The 15,128-nt window shown below is 42.9% G+C and overlaps 1 protein-coding gene across 8 annotated transcripts in view; it reads left to right on the plus strand.

Annotated features, from left to right (window-relative positions):
• Nucleotides 1–3,582: 3,582 nt before the first annotated feature.
• The window catches only part of CEMIP2 (cell migration inducing hyaluronidase 2), a 68,117-nt gene continuing 56,571 nt past the window's right edge, over nucleotides 3,583–15,128 (plus strand). The window contains exons 1-2 of one of the 8 annotated variants that reach the window (XM_083576515.1): nucleotides 6,062–6,170; nucleotides 6,615–6,743. The gene's annotated coding sequence lies outside the window, so the exon portion shown is untranslated. Of the gene's footprint in view, nucleotides 3,696–5,943; nucleotides 6,171–6,614; nucleotides 6,744–9,438; nucleotides 10,018–10,893; nucleotides 11,115–15,128 lie in introns of those variants that run through there. The other 7 variants (XM_083576514.1, XM_083576512.1, XM_083576517.1 and 4 more) reach the window with 7 other exon arrangements.

A 15,128-nucleotide genomic window follows, 5' to 3' on the forward strand; every position in this document is an offset into this window, starting at 1 on the left:
TGAGAGCTGATTTGGGCACCTGAAAAATAATATATGCAAGCTGAGTAAGAAATGCATGACAAAAGACACCTGAGTGGGGTGCTAGGTTTATTGTGCCTCTAATGGGTGGGCTTTGTTACTATGCTTAACCCATAAGCTACTCTTCTGATGGGCTAAAAATGCCAGTTTCATAATGGAGATCTGTGAATGGATTGTTGCAGACAAAACACTGCACTTAGGTGCCAGCCATGACGGGCATAAGAGTCTGATGTAGGCTGCTTCAGTAATGTGAGCACCAAGCTCAACCAGACCTTCTGGGCAAAGAAATGTTCAGAGCTGAGGCAGGTTTTTATCCTCGTCCTGTGCCGACTTCACTGACATTGTTCAGGTGCAAGGGTTGCAATGTCTGTAAAATAACGCTCCCAGTAAGACTTCCCTCCTTATATTTGGTATCCTAAGGGCTGCTTAGACTAAAGGAAATACTTCGTTAAACTATGGAATTCACTGCCACAAGATACAGAGAGGGCTGTCCAACTTGGTCAGCTTGAAAAGGACAAATTCATGGAGAATAAGTCTGTCTACGACATGTTTATAAATTACCTCTGGGAGAGGCATGTTGCACCCAAATCTGGTGAGCTTCCTATAGGCATTGGATTGATCCCTGTGGGAACAGAATTCTAGACAAAGATAAGCTTTTGGTCTGATCTAGCGGGGCTGTTAGATTCTAGCGTCTCTTGTGGCATAACCTTGCTTGCACTGGAGTCATTGAAAAGCTCATGTGATGACAAATCTTGCAGCTGTTAAGGCGCCCCAATATTCTTTCTTTTTGCTGCAACAGTCTAACGGCTACCATGAAAAATGACACTGCACTTCAGAAAGATGGCAAAGCTGGAACTCTTCTCTCTGACTTCTAAGTTTGAGAGATTTACATTTTCTTCTGAAGCACCTCAGTGAAAATACAGCGTTTTGAAGTGTAGCTTAAATCAAACCTGTTGGACTTTGTTAGAATGAATATGCGTGCCCTCTGCTGACATATTGCTGGAATGACTAATAATAGTTAACTCTCCTAGAAGTGTTTGTAACCAACCAGAAGCTTATGTAATGCATGCATGTAAGGCATGAAAACTCAAAAACCCAGTTTGAGTCTTACAAATTAAAAACTCGAGAGGGGAAAACTACCCTGTTTAAACAAATGACCAAAAATCCCCACTTTAAATCCCATATATAACTTGTCAACTTTATGTACGGTATTTAAAACCAATAAGATTATTTTAAATTTTTGTGTTACTATATTTATGGATTTTATAAATTGATTTTTATTTTACACTTTTAGTAACATTGTAACAGTAGTTCCTAAATCAGAAACAATGAGACATTTCAAAGTACCTACCAGTAATACGTTCTAAATTGAGGCAAATAGAAGAGAGAGAAAGTATCAATATATCACCCTTATAGCTGCTGTTACAGTAATTTATTTTTTTAAAAAATACCATCTTTCAGTAAATCTTGACTTCCAAAGTAATTTTTCAAGCTAATTTCTTTGCATACAACTTATATAATTTGCTTATTGGTTGTAAGTAATTAAAACTTTCAAATTCAGATTTTGTTCTTAAGTAAAAATATTTGCACATCAATTTATTGATGCACTATCTTATGTGAAAGCTGTAATCATGCATCCATATTGGTTTTCACTGCTACATAGAATTACATCTAGTTACCCCCTACTACAGTAATTCCTGTATAGCAGTTAATGATTTTAGCTTCAGAAGAGAGAGATAGCCCAGATTCCACGTGCTGGTACCATGGGTGTAGTCAAGGGGGTAGTGCAGGGGGGCAACTACCCCCCCAGTCAATAAAAATACTTAACTGAGGTTCTGTCTCCCCTAACAAACGCCTGCCCCCCCAAAAAAAATCCTGGCTACGCCCATGTACACTGTTCATTTTTTTAAAAAGCCAGAAACTGCTTTTTATGCTGATCACCCCCACCTGTCTGCTATTTAGTTAGATTAGAGGAGTTTGTCACCTGTAATAATGGTTTTGAAGATGATAAGGAGCTGGCTAAAAAGTTCAATGAATAAATGGTTATCTTACCCCCATGAAGTGAGTATCTTTTCCTTTACTGAAATAATATGGTGTCTGTGCTTAAAACCCTTGATATTGAGGCTAGCCTGGGTTCTGTGCAGTGACTCATCACGTAACTCATAACAAGGCAGCAAATTCAGTTTAAAGTGGTTTTCATTTGAGAGCCAGGAAGAGAACAAGTATTCTGAAAGGTAAACAGTAAAGGGACACAGATCAGTGGGACCTAGATAAATATTCCTGGCAAAGTCATTTGATCTGGACGTGTGTCTTCTAATTAACCAAATAGAGTGGAAGATGAGGAGTCACAGGGGTTGGGAGTGAATATGTATGAATTCAACAGTGCTTACGGTACTTTATTTTTTGGTTGCTGTTAATATTGTTTAAAGGTTATGAATGCTGTAGTACTTTGTGAATCCTGTAATATGACTTTTGTTGCAATTGAGCCGTTTAGCTTATTTTTTTCAGTTGTTTTTCTAATAGTTTTATAAATTGTAATTGTCTAACTAATGATTCGTAATTGCTTAACCAATTATTTGTTAATTTTTCTATATAATTTCTGTTGTATTTATGATGTTCTATTATGTTATTGTTATTTGCTGTTTGTAAGTCGCTTGGCCATTCCGTTGAATGAAAAGCAGCACAGAAATATAATAAACAAATCCAATCTGTCATTTGTATAACTGCTCTAAAAGGCCAAAATGTTGAGCTGCTAAATAAGGTACACCCCTTTCTTTCTGTGTTGTTACCGTACTGAAGGTAGCAGGAGCAAAAACAGTTGAGTATTTTTGTCTTGACATAAAACCACTGGAAGTGGCAAAATGAAATTGAACTGAAACTTATAACCTGACCTGATTCCTGTCAAATTTGGATGTTCAGTCTTTCCCCTTTTGCATATCAAAATGTTTCAGACTGGAGACTTGATAGAAATAGCATTGATCAACATGTGTACCGATTTCAAGGCCTACTGTGAGATCTGGCTGCCACCAATGTCTGTGATGATGATATAATTTTATTATTTGTACCCCACCCATCTGACTGGGGTGCCAGTAAGCACATTCTGTAGAGGAGGAGGCAAGGTTCTTTGCCTTCTAAAGCAGCAACAGCTCCTGACTTTGCATGTTTCCTAGAGCCGCTGTGGTGTAGTGGTTAGCATGTCAGGCTAGCACCTGGGAGACCAGAGTTCAAATTTCCACCTGACCATAAAGCTCACCTTGGACCTCTCAGCCTAGCCTACCTCACAGGGTTGTTGTGGGGGTTAAATGAGGGAAAGAAGCTTGAGTTCCTTGGAGAAAAGGGTGAGCTGTAAATGCAACAAATAAATAAATAATAGACAAAGCCCTTGCATTTATTAAGTAATTAAGGCTACATCCCATCATCTCACATGGTGCTCCCATGGAAACCGGCTTGTGGCTAATAGGCATTCTGAATCAGTGGATGTAATCATATGTGTTGAGATGGACGATCCTCTCTCTCCCCAATCTATTTTTATTGTTGCCAAAACAGCAACAAAAGCTCATAGCTACTGTGCCAGGAAGTACAACACGGAGGACCCACCCGGCTCAACTTCCCGCTTGCTTGCCTGCTGCTGCCACTGCTGACTGGAGTGACGTGTGGAGCTCCCGTCCTCTGTTCTGGTAAGGGACTGCCAAAGAGATGACTGCTTTTGCTGTTGCTAATCACCTCGCTGGGGAGACTGGGGTTGCTTTTGCTTTTTACTATTATGTTATGTGTCTTGTGTTTTTATGTTCTAAGGCAGATGATCTACTTCTTAGCTATGTATGGCCTTAATCCTAAATTAGCTCTAATCATGACCATATATTTTCAAGTCATAATAGCCTTTTTAAGAAAAAGAGGAGGAAAATGTATTTTATGTACATCTTGCATTGTTGTCAAAGAATCCCTGCTTATGAGATTTTTATTAGAAGCAGGAACAGCAGCAAATAATAATATTTTATTGGTTTTGGCATTCTTCTGCATGGCCCAGTGAGTTTTATGGGAGGTAGGAGCTGAAGCTGGTCCATCTGGCTTGTTTTGTTAGTGCATTTTTGTAGCATTAAAACAAGGGATATTAAATTTAGAAATATGGAATGAAAGTTTTTGTAAAGGAGAAAACATTGGTTGAAACTGGAAGAGGGGAAAAAGCAGAACCCACCTGTAGTTAACTTCGAATGCCACTGACTGCATCAGCACAGTTAAAAAACATACTTAAAGTCAGTGGGATTTTGAGTGCTGAACTTTGGCTGAATCATCCACAAAGCAATTATGAAGAGGCAGTGAAATTAGTTGCTTTCCTCCATGTTATCTCATCCTAATGAAATTCAGTATTATGCGTACCCCAAAAAATAAATTTGAGATTCCAGTTACAAATTATAGCATGCCTCTTTATGATTTTTTCATATGTCATGTATTTCAGGAGGCAGCTTTCCTGGTTTTATTTTTCCTGCAGCTTTACACTCCTCCTTCAAGAATTAAAGGCTAATGTCATGTATCATTAAAAGGTTTGCACATATGTGCAGCTGTATTCAGAGAAGTTCTCTAGGGACTCATGAATCATACTGCATCACAAACATTTTAGCTTTCCAGTAATTGTTGGCATAGTTGCCAGGGACAAGAACACATCAGCAATTATATTCAAACTCTATTTGACTTTTCCAGTTTTATTTGTGGGAGAAAACAACTTATTGTGAAAGAGGCGTATAGGTAAAATTGAACAGGTGTGAAGTAACCTGAGTTTATTTCTGGACTGTTGGAGGCTGCATTACCTAATTAAAATATCCCATCCAATGTAGTCAGTACATTCAAATGATATACTGTATGTGAAATTGCAAGAACTAGTTTAAGCACCGTTGCATTGTGATCTTATATGTGTTTACTTAAGTGCAAGGGTCATTGGAACTTTGCAAAGGATTGCCGACTTAGCCTTAATCCGTTTAAAAGAGAGATGGGGAGCCTGGGCCCAGATGCTGCTAGACTGCAGCTCCCATCATTATTGGCGATTGACCACACTGGTTGGAGCTGATGGAATTTGGAGTCCAACATCATCTGCAGGACCAGACTCCTCATGCCTGGAGGGTTCTCTAAATGAGGGGAAGTAGTTGTGTTTATCATTGTGCATATATAAAATTTGCTTTATCACAGTTACCAGATTAATTCAATGAGGTACTGAAGTGTAAAATACTAAAAAGAGGTGCCAGATGTCACATGATTCAGATACTCACAGTAGCCTATAGACTTAATGCTATGTCAAAAAAGAGAACTTTGTGAAGTAGGCATGCATCAAACCCTGAGTTAGAGTCTGCAGATTGCAACATTTAAAATATATCAAGAATTGGTATTTTGTTTGGTTTGAATTTTCATAAACCACTTTTCAATAAAATAAAATAAAATTACAGTGAAGATAAAACTTAAACCAATGTACTTAAAACAGTTGTTCCCTGAAAGAAATGTTACCATCAGTATCTCCATGCCAACCCAGTGATTTCATTATTTCAGTTTTACACATGGGAAAGTGAGATAGTGATTATCCTGTGAATCCGTGACTTAGCATGGATTTGAGCCTTAGTCCATGTACAACCGTCTGCCCAATGGTTCTGTGTCCATTGTTCTGATGCTGAGCAATTGCATCTCTCTAGACAAAGAGGGATCTATTCATAGTCAGCAATACCAAATATACTAGCTCAAGTAAGGGATGAAGTCTTTGCATTTAAGGCAGCAATTGCCCCACTATACCGGGGCTACTTCTGCCTAGGACTGTGATTCAATTCATTTTACACTGAAAAGTATCACCGATAGTAATAAAACATTGGATTTGAAATGGTTGCACAATCCCTTTACCAACAATATTTGGCTCGCATGGATGTGTCACGAGACAATTCCTGTTTTTGTAAGTCAGAAAAATAAGAATCTGCCGTGACATCCTGAACAGAGAGGATGACAGATAATGCTTTTCCTGTTAGCAGCGTCAAGCCTTTATATTCATTCCCTGAAAGCTTAGATTGTTTGCTCATTTGTTGACTGTCCATATAGACAGAAAACTGCAACTATTGTGTGAGAGAAAAGGATTTCTAGTTCTTTGCAGATCATTAAGTGTTTTGTATACTCCTAACCAGGTAAGTGTAAAAAGTATTTTATTCTGCAATGTTATTTTGAAAGTTATAATTAAGTACTCAGATATTCTGCTATTAAAATATTTTCACTACTGTTGTATCAGAATGTGCAGGATTGTGACAACTGAAAGCTCAAGTGAGCTGCACTTTACTTTTCAATAAATATTTGTGTCTCAGGACCTCTAATTCTCACTTATGTTTTATTTTTGTTGCATTCTGTTTCCAATTTTGCCTATTTCGCCAATACTTTACTCCCTACCTGAAGTGCCCATATTTGTCATGGTTACTGAACCTTACTATGTTTTCAGTGAAACAAACAATGCTGTTTAAGGATATATGCATCCTCTCACAGGAAGTTAACTGACTGCAAAATCCAGATTTCCACTGACCCAATAGCTACTAGTTGTCAATAATTAAAAAGAGAAATTACACCTTTTTGTTTAACAGTTTCCATTGAATCGATGCTGCAAACCTGTGCTCAGTTGCCTGGTAAAGGTAAAGGGACCCCTGACCGACTCTGGGGTTGCGGTGCTCATCTCGTTTTATTGGCCGAGGGAGCCGGCGTACAGCTTCCAGGTGGCCAGCATGACTAAGCCGCTTCTGGCGAACCAGAGCAGCGCACGGAAACACCGTTTACCTTCCCGCCGGAGTGGTACCTATTTATCTACTTGCACTTTGACGTGCTTTCAAACTGCTAGGTTGGCAGGAGCTGGAACCGAGCAACAGGAGCTCACCCCGTCGCAGGGAGTCAAACCGCTGACCTTCTGATCGGCAAGCCCTAGGCTCTGTGGTTAACCCACAGCGCCACCTGCGTCCCTTTTACCAGTTGCCTGGTAGTAACTTTTAAATGGGTTTACTTCTGAATACACACAGGATTCCACTGAAAACGTGTAAACATATTAAACAATAGCTGTTCTCCAACTTTGTAGTGAAGCTCTTTTTAAAATAGCATTTAATCCACTACATTATAATTGTGGTGCAATTACTGTAACTTCTTATGTTCTAATTTTCAGAAAGAACTCTATTTTTTTTGTTTTTCTTGGATCCAGAAGATAATTTTCTGACATGGCATCAGTTCAAACTGTAAATACCAATTGCATACAAAATGGCATTTTGCCATAAGGTCATATAACCTTCAGGAAGAAAAGGTTGAATTCCATGCTGCTTATTTAAGCAGAATGCATATCTGTGCAAATCCTTCTTTATTTGCTTTGGATAAATAAATAGTATGTAGTGAATACTTTGATAATGACACAGCAGCAGAAAAATGTCAAACAAATATACATGGAAATAGAAGAAAACAGAAACAGTGACCACTTCTCAGGTGGTAATCCCAACACCTGCTTTTTTGGGCACCTGATGGCAGTTTTAACTTCTACATTGTCAGCCACAGAGCTGTACAAGCTGGCATGTGAAAACAATGAAACAATTATTTGCTTTTACTGGGGTGAGTGTTTTAGGAAAACTTGCACACAATGATCCTGTTCTCTACTTTATCCATACTGGGCAAGATAGAACTGACCCAAAGTGTGGCCCTGAAATAGCACAGTATGGCAATGTCCACTGCTACTCTTGCACCAGCAAGGTACCTTGGCCAGTGGTGAAAGAGGGGGAAATTAGTGCTGAGGCAAAGGAGGAGTTTTTCACGAGGAATCCCTTGCTTGGCTGTGTGCCTATGGAGTCGCTCTGTTGAGCGGGATGTTTGGGTTCTAGCCTGATGTCTTCCCTGCACCTTTGGAACCCCAAGTCATTGTTGCCGGCAGAACATCCAAAAGGTAAGCTTTGCAGCATAGTGGGACTCAGCCCCACATCTCGCTTTCAGGCTTCACTTAGGCATCTGGCTGGTCCCTGTGAAAAAAGGGTGCTGGGCCAGAGGGCCCTTTTTCCAACCATGCAGGGCTGGTCCTGTTTTCCCATTGCAATGCACCTCCTTAGGGTTACCAGGCTGCTGCAGCCGATCACTGTGACCTTTCTGTTGCGGTTTCTGCTCTTGTGGTTGTAGCCTTTTCCCTAGCAAAAAGTTTGTTATGTCACTAACACGAGTCCTTATATGTGTGTAGCTGTTCTGAAGGGTGTTTGTGGCAGGACTTGAAATATTATCTTGTGGAATCTTTCGGGTTCTCTGAGCACGCCTTTGAGGAAGGGCCAGAGCTCAGTGGCAAAAATCCTTTGCACACAGAAGCTCCCAGGCTTAATCTCTAGCCTACCCAAGCAGGGTCAGGAAACGTTCTCTGCCTAAAACCCTGGAGAGCAGCTGCTAGTTAGTGTAGGCAACAGCTAGCTAGACCAACAATCTTCCCCAGCATAAGGCACTTCCCTATGTTCCCATGCCTTCTACCCACTGGCAGGGATTTGTGGACATGGATCAGGGTCCTGTGTGTTATGGGTCAGCGGAAGCACGGACAAACAAGTCTTCGTTGGACTTTGCAAGACTTCTGAAGCAAATGACGGGTGCTACGTCATGTACGGCAAAGGGGATGGCCGAATGGCCCATTCTTGGAACACAGCCCCATAAGAATCTGTAGGGTGCAGTGCTCCAAGCTCACTTTCCCCAGGTGATCCGAGTGAGGTTCTGAGTCTACACAGGGGCAGGCAGTCTTTCAGGAAACCTGGCCCTGTGGTGACCAGAGGACACTGAACACGGCCTGCTCACTGAGCAACCTTCCCTCGGAGTCAGCGCTGGCATAAGGAAGGCGCCTGAAGATGCTCCGCGCATCAGCCCAGCTGCCCTTTAAGGCCAAATCCCAAGGCAAGTCCTGCATGGCGCGCAGTACAGAAATCCGGGCAGCCACCGCGGGGAACTTGGTCGAGGGGTCGGGCGGGCGGGATGCGGGAGCGCCCAGCCCTCGGGGCCGAAGGAGCAGCTCTGCCCCTCTCCGCGCAGGCGGGGCTCGAAAGGGAAGCCCAGCGCGGCCTCGGCCCGCTCGCTCCTTCTGGTTTGGCGCAGGCCCCTCGCGCTCTTCCCCCTTCTGGATCCGCATTTCCCCTTCGGGCTCCGTCGCAGGAGGCGAAGCGCTGCTCGCGGGAAGCGGCGGGGGAGACAAAGGCGCCAAGCGCGCCGGACTGGTCTGTTCCCCAGGAGCCCAAGGGCGGCCCTCGGCGGGCTCCGTCCCCGGGGCGCTTCCAGGACGGCAGGAAGCAGCTCTTCGCCAGGGCGCCTTTTCCCCTGGGGGCAGCCGCGCCCCTCTCTCCCCGCCGGGCCGGGGGCGCGCAGGGCGGAGCGCAGGGGCGAGGAGGCTCCTCCCGGAGGCGGCGCGGCGCAGGCGGCGTGGGGCTGGTGGGCGGGGCGGGGCGGGCCCGGGCGGCGAGGCGGCTGCGGCGGGGGAGCCGGCGGCGTCGCTGCGTGAGGAGGGAGCCGGCCATGCCTCAGCCCCCGCCGCCCTGAGCGCGCCTCCTTCGCCGCCTCTTCCCCGCTGCGCTCGAGGCCTCGGTGAGTGCCGCCCCCCCCCCCGCCGCCGGGCTCCAGGCCCCCTTCCCCGCCCGGCCTCCGCCCCGGCCTCCTTCTCCTCCGCCCCTCCAGCCTCGCCTCGGCCGCCGCCTCTCCCGCAGCTCCCTCCCTCCCTCCGGCGCCCCTCGCCTGCCCCGCGGGGTCCGCAAAAGCGCCCCGGCCTCCCCGCTCGCCGGACGTGCCTCTTGGCCGGCGCTTCTCCGCCTGCTTTGCCGCTGCTTTCTGCCTTTTCTCTCGCTCAGTTGGGCAAGAGCCGGGCGTTCATCTTCCAGTAATCCATATGGAAAGGAGGCGGGAGCCCGAGCGGCCTGGTTCTGGAAGCCCCCCGGGTCTTTGGGCGCTTCCAGAGGACCTGCTGAAGGAGCATATTCTTCCTGGAGGTTAGAGGGTGTGAGCCATTGGGTGAGCATTGGATTCCTGTGAAGAGAGCTTAGATGACGTTGCATCCCACACTTTTCTGTCATCTCCCTCATCGCTTTCCTTATTGCTAACAAAAAGAGTGGAATTGGATTATTGAGCAGCACGTCCTAATCAACTATTAGGCGCAGCATGACTTTGAATGAGGTGGAATCCCACCTGAAAGTACAGGCAATGATCATTTTATGTGTGTTTAAAGCACTTGTGACCATGCACATGCACAGCGCCACAAACCCAGAAGTGGCAGGAAAGGGGGGCAGGGCACGCTAATGTGCATTTATTTTTATACGTGCTCTGCCATCATGCACAATGACCCAGAATGCAACCCCCCCTCCTGCAAATTCCCTGTATCAACAGTTCCCACATTCCTCAGCAGTTTCTCATCTCAAACAGCAGGGACACCCCCCCCCAAAAAAATCTTCCACACTTCACTCTGAATCTGAATCTGATCTGCTCTCTTGGGGGAGGGACTGTAGAAGTTTGGTAGTAGAGCATATGTGTTGTATGTAAAAGATCCAAGGTTTAATGCTTGTACGAATCACTGGTCTGATATCTGCTGCCAGTTAGTGTAGAAAATATTGGGCCAGTTAGACTTTCTGTCCATATCTGTACAAGATGGGTTCCTAGGTGCCTGACCTTTCCCAGCCCTCTTGGCACTGCAAGAGGGAAGCAATTTACAAGTTGCCTTCTTAAACTGAGAGGGAAGGAACCTGGCATCCTATACTATGTTGCTGTTAAGCCCATAGGAAGTTGACTTGCACTGAGTGGGAAGGGTCAGCTAGTCCAGCTCTCTACAGTGCAGGAATCACAGCTAAATGGATCAGTCTAGTTCAGTATTGTCTTCTCTGACTGGCAGCAACTATCCATGGTTTCCCAGCCTTTACCCAGAGATGCTGGAGTTTGAATCTGGGATCTGCTGCTGCTCAGCTACAGTTCTTCCTTTGTTGGAAGTGGTGATGCAGAAATAAAAACCAGTCACTACAGTAAGGAAGAGACTTCTCCCATCTCTCCAGTTATCCTACCTATGCACACTCCGACTTTTGCTTGAGACTTGGCAGTCACACTGAAAACTCCCTCCAAAGGTGAATGGAATAAGCCAGCAGTCACTTACACTTGAACGCAAGCATGCAAGGATTCTTGGCTTCTCATACATATATGAAAATTCTTGCATGTTTGGCAGTGTCCCTATTTATGGCCATTGCTTGCTGCTCATTTCATGAATTGTCTGAGATGCTGCCAGAAGTACTGATTTTGTTGCTGGAGCCCATTCTTCACCCCACGTTCTCTGGTACCCCCAGATAAAAGTAACTTGCTTGGACTTAATCTGCATTCCCTTCATCAGATGTAAGTGACTAGCTTTCATCTTGTTTTGATCATACTGTTTGATCAAGTATGAAGAATTACATTGTCAGCAAGTATGTTGACCTCTTCTGCTGTATGTCCTCTTCTGCTAACAGTACAGAATAAAACTTATTTGGTGTTGTATGGTTCACGTTATTTGAGCCACCTCGCATGCATTTAGACTTTCATGAAGCCATATGAAAGCATGCAATGCAAAAGGCATTTCCTATCATCTTGTAGATAACCTTTATGGTGTGTGCCAGTCGGGGCAGTGGATATCTCTGATATCTCTAAACGTAGAGATATCTAAACGTACTTTTTCTCAGGAAAAAGTAAAAGATGAATGCCAGGTAACCTATGCAACCACTTATAGGCAAAGTATGTGCAGGTGCACATAAAGGTTTGGCTAGTTTGGTTAGCAGTCATAGACCACATGAAATTTAATATTTTAATGAAGTTCATGCTATGCAGCAGTTGCTGATGTAGTAGAACCTCACGTTGAAACTACACTGTAGGTATGATAAAACTGCTTCTTTACTGTGCCATTTGTTCTGGTGTAGTTGTGTCCAGAGTTGTGTACATGCTAGTAAATCTAGAAAGTGCAACTTGGCATCTAACAGACCTCATATGAAATGGTTTGGACACTTGTTAAATTTATTGGTCTCCATTAGCTCTCAATGTGAATAATCGTGGCAGGGCTGAAATAGATTGTTGTGCCTAGGGATGGGTGGACCACAGCAAGCTTTCCTCTTGTATAGCTTTTTCAAGACAATAGAGAAGAGCTACAACTTGGCCTCATTCACAATCATGGCTAAGTAGGAATTAACCAGTGTGCTGGTGCACAGTTAGAAAATCTTGGCCACTTCTCTCCTCCCCTGCTCCCAGTAGTGCAGCCGGAAGAGGGGAGGAGAGGAGTAGCCATGAAGATCTAACTGCACCAGCACACGGGTTAATTCCTACTTAGGCATGGTTTGGTTTGGCTTAGCATTGCATGCAAGCCATTTCAAGGTTTAAAAAAATGTTTTTCTTAATACTGAAGTTGTGTCCAGTGGTACATCAAATAACCCAGACACTATCTCTGCCATGTGCCATGGACCTTGTAGTATAAGATTCCTTGTTTTGAAAGGAACTTGATATGGAAAATCAAAATATTCCATTAGGTTGCATCTTTGTGCCCAGAGAGTAGCATCACTCCCCCAACTCTCTCTCTCCCTCTTGATGCTACCCTAACATGAATTACTTCTCCCCCCCCCCCCCGCTGCTCCATCTCTGATGTTCTTTGTTACAAGTGAAATGTCATTTATTTATCTGGGGTATTTTAAGTCTGCCATTCATCCAAAGGTCCCAGGAAAGAATTAAAAATATCACAATTAATATTAAAGATTTAAACAAAACAACAGTATAGCAGAAGGAAAATATTTCCTTGTACTTATTCCCTCCCCGCCCCCCACCGCCTGCCAAAGGATGGGGAAATGAGACTAACTGTACCACTTTGAATGAAAAATGTTTTTTTTAAAAAAAACCTACTCTCTTAATTGAGGTTAATGTTAATTGGCAGGAAAATATATCCTGTTGGCTCCTAGTCTCTGGAATGCCCTTCTCTATATGTCTAGTTCATGTTGTTTTTGAGTGTTCAGTGCCAGCTTAAAAAAATATTATTTGCCCAGGCCTCTTAATTCAGCTGTTGCTGTTTTCTTGCTACTGATTCGTATGTTTACGGCATTACTTTCTTTCTTTTTTTAATTGTGGTTTTTATATTCTAAAGTCTCATTGGAAGTTGTTTTGAGGTGACAAGGATCTAGTAACTTCTTAGCCAGAAATGAATCAGCTGTCAAAGCAACTGCACAAGGCCACTGAGCTCTGTGCCTGGCTGCTGACTTAGAACTTATACTGGTATATAAATATCACAGTGTATTGATTGACATGAAAACGTAATTGTAAGTACAGCTAGATGGCAGATAGATAAAGACATCTATTCTAAAAACCCAACCATATGCACCTCTGTTTACTCCCAGGTAAATGTAGGATTGCAGCCAAGTAGTCTGTTCCCCAGCCCTATTTTATTTTTTTTTTTTATAATATATTTATTGAAGTTTTCAAATAAAGCATATATTAGATAAGCACCACTTATCATTGTCCATTTAACATCTCTCAATTGTTACATGGGACTCCCCCACACCTCCCGCATACACTTACATCATCATTAAATTAATTTCAAACAAATTATCATTTAACTCATCTTAATTAATAATCTTAATTTGGTTTGACATATAATTCAGCCTTAAATCTAATTTAATGGTAGACAATTGTCTGCACTGGCATCCAATTCAGCACTCAGCCAAATTACAATATTTTTGTAAATAAATCTTAAATTTCCTCCAGTCTTCTTCCATCCTTTCTTCTCCCTGGTCTCGAATTCTGCCGGTCATCTCGGCTAATTGCATATAGTCCATCAGTTGCATCTGCCATTCTTCCACAGTGGGTAGCTCCTGAGTTTTCCAATTCTTGGCAATTAATATTCTTGCTGCTGTTGTTGCGTACAAAAAGAATGTTCTGTCCTTTTTTAACACACTCTGGCCGACAATACCCAGGAGAAAGGCCTCTGATTTCTTAGTAAAGGTGTATTTAAACACCTTTTTTAATTCATTATATATCTTCTCCCAAAAGGCCTTCACTCTAGGGCAGGTCCACCAGAGGTGAAAAAATGTTCCTTCATTTTCCTTACATTTCCAACATTTGCTATCAGACGAATGGTATATTTTAGCCAGTTTAACAGGGGTCATGTACCATCTATACATCATTTTCATCACATTTTCCTTCAACGCATTACATGCAGTGAAGTTCAGCCCAGAGGTCCACAACCTTTCCCAATCTTCAAACATAATATTATACCCAATATCCTGCGCCCATTTTATCATTGTTGATTTTACCATTTCGTCATGTGTGTTCCATTTCAGCAGCAAGTTATACATTCTTGAAAGTACCTTAGTCTTAGGTTCTAACAGTTCAGTTTCTAACTTTGACTTTTCCACTTGGAATCCTAGCTTTTTGTCATTTTTAAACACTTCTTTAATCTGAGCATAGTGTAACCAGTCTCGCACTTTGTCTCTCATCTTTTCTAAACTCTGCAATTTCCAGTTGTCACCATCCTTTTCTATTATCTCCCAATATTTTGGCCAGTTGGCCTCCATATTGGCTCTTTTCCGAGCCTTAGCCTCCAGGGGTGACAGCCACCTCGGAGTTTTATTCTCCAGTAAGTCTTTATATTTTGTCCAGACATTAAAAACTGATTTTCTGACAATATGGTTCTTGAAGGCCTTATTTATCTTAGCTTTATCATACCATAAATATGCATGCCATCCAAACGCATTATTAAAACCTTCCAAATCCAAGACATCCGTATCTTCAAGAAGTAACCAATCTTTTAACCAGCAGAAAGCTGCAGCTTCATAATACAACTTTAAATCTGGCAGGGCAAAGCCCCCTCTTTCTTTCGCATCTGTTAATATTTTAAATTTGATTCTGGGCTTTTTGCCCTGCCAGACAAATTTAGAAATATCTTTCTGCCACTTCCGGAAGCACTCTGTCTTGTCTACAATCTGCAGTGTCTGGAACAAAAATAACATTTTTGGCAATACATTCATCTTGATGGCAGCTATTCGGCCTAACAAAGAAAGTTTTAGTCTTGACCAACTATCCAAGTCTCTCTTAATCTCTGACCAACATTTTTCATAATTATCTTTAAATAAACTCAG

The sequence above is a fragment of the Podarcis filfolensis genome (assembly GCF_964270895.1).
Source record: "Podarcis filfolensis genome assembly, chromosome: 11".
Taxonomy (NCBI): domain Eukaryota; kingdom Metazoa; phylum Chordata; class Lepidosauria; order Squamata; family Lacertidae; genus Podarcis; species Podarcis filfolensis.